A 6,000-nucleotide genomic window follows, 5' to 3' on the forward strand; every position below is an offset into this window, starting at 1 on the left:
TTTGGACCTCCATTACTTGCTCCCGATGTTTCTTGCGTTTTAGGTTTCTTAGGACACACTTCATCATTGTGTCCGAATACCGAACACCTAGTACACCGGTCCGGTATCCATGAATACTCTACCTCCACGCTTACCAACTCATATTGTTGTCCATCTTTTACTCGGAGAGTTAGTTCCTTCGGCAACTCACTCTCGGCATTGACTTCCACACACACCCGGGCGTAAGCCATTCGTTCTCGTGTTTCAGTGTGACTATCGAGCATTAGGGGTTTGCCAATGCCGCTTACGATTTGACTAATGCCTTTAGTATTCCAGAAAACAAGTGGAACATTACGTAAATTTATCCACATCGGTAATGTTTTCATTTCTTGTAGTTCCTTTTCGAAGTGTAATCGCCAAGGTCGTACAACAAATAATCTCCCAGCGATGAATAATGGCTCATGTTCCATTGCTTGTTGCCTATCTTCCATTGATGAGAATTTTATCACAAATGCTGAGTTGCCGTGAATTGTGATTTTAATTTCACCTTTCGGATTCCATTTCTTTAACAACACACTTTGAACCAACCCAAAACCCAGTCTTTCACCAATAAAACTACCAATCAAGACATCATCAAAAGACCTAACTTGATCAACATATGCTGCCATGTCTAAATCAATAAACTTCTCACCGTTTAGTACTGTGGGAGGAGTGTAAGATAGGTTGGTACTCATTGGTGATGCTTGTTTCTTGAACAACCTGGCCCAATTCGCTGCTGGACCCTCCCGTATAGCTTGCTGACTGTTGGAGGTAGAGAAGAGCCCACTGGTCCTCTCGTTAATGGGCCCTACCGGAACCCTAATTCCCGTCGGAAAACTAGCTGCCTCTGCCGAAGTTCTCTGTAAACCTTGCTGCTGGTTTGTTAACGAGTGATCTATGTTCATCATATTACTCGAGTCTGATTCACGTAGAACACCCGATTTGATTAAAGGTCACCAATTCAACAACAGAAGGTTATTTCTTGATATTAGAACTTGTAGAAGATTATATACAAGGATCTTAAACAAGCCAAAAAGAGTCTCCCACTCCTGAACATGAGAGTGAATTGAACTAATTGAACTCTTGTCTTCATGAATATCACATGAATTGACAAAAAGCTGAACGTAAATTCTACACTGGATCCCTCGAAGTCATGCTATAAGTTGTATCAATCTACAAGAAATCAACATGGGGTGGTAATCAATTTGATCCAAATTCACCATGGTTGTCATGCTATAATCTGCATCCAAATTCAATATGGGTAACTGCGACTAAAGGAGAGAGAGTGGAAGAGAGAGGAAGACGAGAGTTTAGAGACAATACTATATGGAAGTTTTGGGCTGTTGCTAATAGATCTGCACGCATAGAAATACAATATTCAGTCCTCATAACAGAAGATTACAATATTCAATCCTCATAACAGAAGATTACAATATTCAGTCCTCATAATAGAAGATTACAATATTTAGTCCTCATAACGAAGAAATAAAAATAAAATTAGGCCAGCGTTTTGGGGAAATCAAAATATGTTCGGGGTGAAAAATTTTAAAGGGAATATGTGAAATTTTGGAGATTTTCGGGGAAACAAATTTTAAGGGGAAACAAAACATTTCTTCTTCCTCTTCTTCTTCAACTCCGACCACCAACTCCGGCCACCACCTCCGCCCCCAACCACCACCTCCGCCCCCAACCACCACCACCACCATTTTCTCTTTTTTTCTTCCTCTTCTCCTCACACTCTCTCTATCTCTCTTATAGTTCGTCTCTCTTAATCTCACAGTCTCTCTCTCTCTCTCTCAATCTCCTCTCTCTCTCTCTCTCTCTCTCTCTCTCTCTCTCTCTCTCTCTTACAGTTGTTGTCTCTCATACACAGTTCCGGCGAAGGAAAGCTTTTCCTTCGCTGGAACAAGACCTTGAGGAACGTTTTGCCTAACCCTCCTCGAGAGTTTCGCGGGTCGGTCGACCACAAACTATTTCGTGGGCAGACCGACCACGAATTCTGAAACTGCGAGAGATTTAGGGAGAATGAGAGTGAGACCGAGTATTAGGGTTTGGTGATCGGAGAAACCGAGATACAATGAGAGAGGGGAACGAGGTAATGTGAGAAAGAGGCAGTGAGAGCGATAAAGAGAAAGTGAGGGAGAAATAGAGAGTGAGGGAGATAGAAAGATGCAAATGATGATGGTGGCGGCTGAATTTTGGTGATGATGGTGGCAGCCGGATTTTGGTAATGATGGTGGTGGCTGGATTCCGGCGACCCTTGTCGGAATGAAGAAGAAATGGTTAACAAATTTGTTTTCCCTCTAACATTTCAAAAATATACTGGTCAACTGTTTTTGACAAAGTCTTCATACCCAGGAAACTATTTTGATTTTCCCAATGCGCTGTACTATAAAATTATAGTACAAGGACTAAGTTGTAATGAAGTTTAACCATAGGGATCAGAGAGCTAATTCTTCATTTGATAGGGTCTGAACTGGGGAGGTCAATTCATTTTTTGTCCGTAAGCACTTAAATTCACTTGGGATTGAGATCGCACGAGGGGGTTTGTGGGATATAAATACTACAACTATCTTGGAACCCTAATGTGCTGCAAGCCTGCAACTGCCTCTTCTTGTATCTCTATTCTCTTGTATACTCTCTCCCTCTGTACAGAGGCGACAACAGTAAATGAATCTCTATTTCATTCTTTGGGTACCATCATACTCTTTAGTCTCTTCCCATCTCGATCTTTAAAGAAATATAAAGATCACAATAATATGAAAATGAACGAATCAGCCAAAGATTACGATCAGAAGGGATTAAACGAACAAAAAGAAACAGCGGTATGAGTTTTGGAGCGAAAAATTGGTATGTCTATAACCTTCTTTTTTATTTATATATTGCCTGCCACTTATCTTCCTAGTTTTCTAGGTTTGAATCGGATACATCAGATCTTCATACTGTTGATTTTAATCCAGCATTCATTTTCATGATACTGCAATTTTGTTTACCAAATGTTGTGAGCATTTTGAGAATGATTTTATTTTCTATTGTTTAATTAGTAGGATACTGCAATTTTGTTTACCAAATTTTATACAAACTAATAGGTGTTAACTCTTGATTGGTTCTCATTCTACACTTTAAGTTAGGATCTTCTTTGTGTTACATTTCTGATATATAAGTAAACTTTTATAAGATGTGTAAATAGATACGAATCGACGTGTGTCACGAGACTAGTATTTATAAACTAATAATAAATACACTTAACATAATTGTGTACTTTATACATGAATTATGGTATCTTCGAAAGTAATAAGCAACGGTATCTCATAATGGATCAGTAACTATTTGATAGTCCTTCATCCTTGGTGTGGTTACTACTTGAAACAATGGTTTGTCTCGTGGGTTCAAAGATGGCTAAAAAAGGTTGATATTTCAATTACTTCGACAATATTACTATCTAAGCTATCATGTGATTGTTATTGGAATGAGGAGCAATGGTGGCCATGGATGGGCTGAAATTCAACTAAGATGAGATAACTATATACAAGGGAATATTAGGATGAGATATATTGAATTTGAGGAGTAGGTCTTTTGGAATTTGGAGCAGCAACAAAGTATATGTTGGGTATGTCTCACTGAATACGTTGGTTCAGTAAGTAAACATTTGGAGGAGGCTTCTACCAACCAGTAATACTTTGTTTGGAAAAGCGAAAAAAGGAAAATGATTAGTATATAACAGAAATTCGCTTTAGAAGGATCTTTTGTGGGTGCCAAAATGTTCAATGTATAGAGTGGAAACAACTACGTCTGGAGGAAGCTTCTACTTGTAATACTCTATTTGAAAAAGAGAGAAAGGAAAATAAATTTTATATACTCGAACTTTATATGAAATATCTATTGGGTTTCTTATGTACATTGGATTTTATGAAAGAGGCGCATCACATGGCTAAAATATATGGTGAGAAGTTCTGAAACGAAATAGGCGTTAAAAGCATCTTTTCGTGGGTGCCAAATATCTAATTTATTCAGTGTATAGAGAGTAGGAGCAATAACAAAGTCTATGTTGGGTATGCCACTCTGTACATTGGCGCTTTTAAGTAAACGTGTGGAGGAGGCTTCCACTAGTGACGCTTTTAAGTAAACGTGTGGAGGAAGAAGTCCAATTTTAAAGATCAAAGTACTATCACTAATGAGTCATCATCATATCTTAAAAAGCAGGACATGTACATTAAGAATACTACGCAATATGTTTTTATAAGATATATGAAGTATGTAATATTGTAAAGATGCAAAGAATTCCCACTTTATGTAGACACAGTGTTGTGAACCTATGTGTTGGGCACTTAGGCTTGAAATTAGAAGAGTCCATTAGTCACCTTTTTCTTCATTTTCCTGTGGTAGACGAACTCCGAAGTCCATTTTTGAATAGTTTTAACATTAGGTGGTTCACCCTAACAAGGTAGTCTAATGCATACTCTAGTGTGCATTTATAAAGGCCAAAGCTTGTGAAAACTGGTGGGAAACTGTGACGGCAACTGCCTCATGCTATTTCTTTTGACATTTCAAAGAATCATATTATAAAGTACAAGCACCACTCAAAGAGGAAGAAGTCCAATTTTAAAGATCAAAGTACTATCACTAATGAGTCATCAAAGTGTTCAACTACTTTGTTTTACTTGGGGAAAAACCTAGAAAGGATAGCAAAACAAAATTTCAGAACAAAGGATAGCCTAACAAAATGGTCGTTGCCATTTTACCGCGTGACTTGGGACAAATATATGGGAGATTTTTTATGCAATAACTTTCTCTTGCAATTGGAAATAATTTAATTATAGGGATATAAGAGGGATCACGATAACTTGTGAATTGAAAAGGAAGAATTACCACTTTGTTACAAGGGTAAAAAAAATGGCATCATGGATTTGAGGTGAAATAAAATGGTTGATAAGGAAGCAGTGCCTATTATTTGAACCATCCCTATTTTTTTTTCTCTTTAAGAGAAGTGTAGAAATTAGTAAATTTAAAGTAAAAGATAGAAAAGTCTATGATTGTGAAGAAGGAAAGGAAAAACCATAACATGAAGTAACAAATTTAGGGAAAACGATATGGTGAGAGATTAATATTGGGTGGTGCACATTATTTCTTTAATTCATTCAAATTATTAACAATAAAGAGATTAATATTCGGTAGTAATTATGAGTAATTTGGAGAAACTTAAACATGAATATTTATGTCGACATGTTGAACATGGTCAAAATGAAGCTTAAGATTTTGTGATATGTCGTAGTGTAATTCTTGGGAAGCTTGTAGGTTAAGTTATAAAGGGTTGCAGAGAGCATTGACATAAGACAAATCAAAATTAATAGAGAAAGATTCGTATAAAAGGTGAGTTGATGTACTTTCGACCTTTTGCATTTTCAAAGAAAAAGTTAGTGTTACCCTCTCTATATAGGTGAACTAGAGAAGGTTATGTCAACATGAATGGTATATTTTATTTTTATATTTTAAAATATTGATGCTTCTAGATTAAAATGTTAAATGGTGAACGACTTTGTGATTTGATTATTGAGATAGTGTCAAATAATTGGACACATGATATTTCAGAAAAATAAGATATGAGAATAGGCAAGGTTATCAAGCAAGGTGAGCAAGAAGTTTAGTTAAGCATGTATAAAGTAAACTAAGAGAAATCTTAACAAAGTATTCAAGATCATTAGGTATCAAAACCTGTTAGCTTGTCGGACGATTATTTCTTTTATGGGCAGAGGTTATGTTAGTTTCTTAATAACCCAATCCATTCATACGAAACCGTGACATGAAATGTACGACTTGCTTCTGTGTTGTGGTGACCAAACTGTATTGAATTATTGAAGACAAACAAGATTAACTATAAGTAGTTTGTTATCATCTGTGATGACATTATCTAATGTTTCACATGAGAATCCAAGAACAAAGAAAATTAAGCCACCAATGTACGATAACAAGAAAACTATGGAA

The sequence above is a fragment of the Eschscholzia californica genome, unplaced genomic scaffold (genome assembly GCF_041429995.1).
Source record: "Eschscholzia californica isolate CP2 unplaced genomic scaffold, dmEscCali1.0.p SCAF_4, whole genome shotgun sequence".
Lineage (NCBI taxonomy): Eukaryota > Viridiplantae > Streptophyta > Magnoliopsida > Ranunculales > Papaveraceae > Eschscholzia > Eschscholzia californica.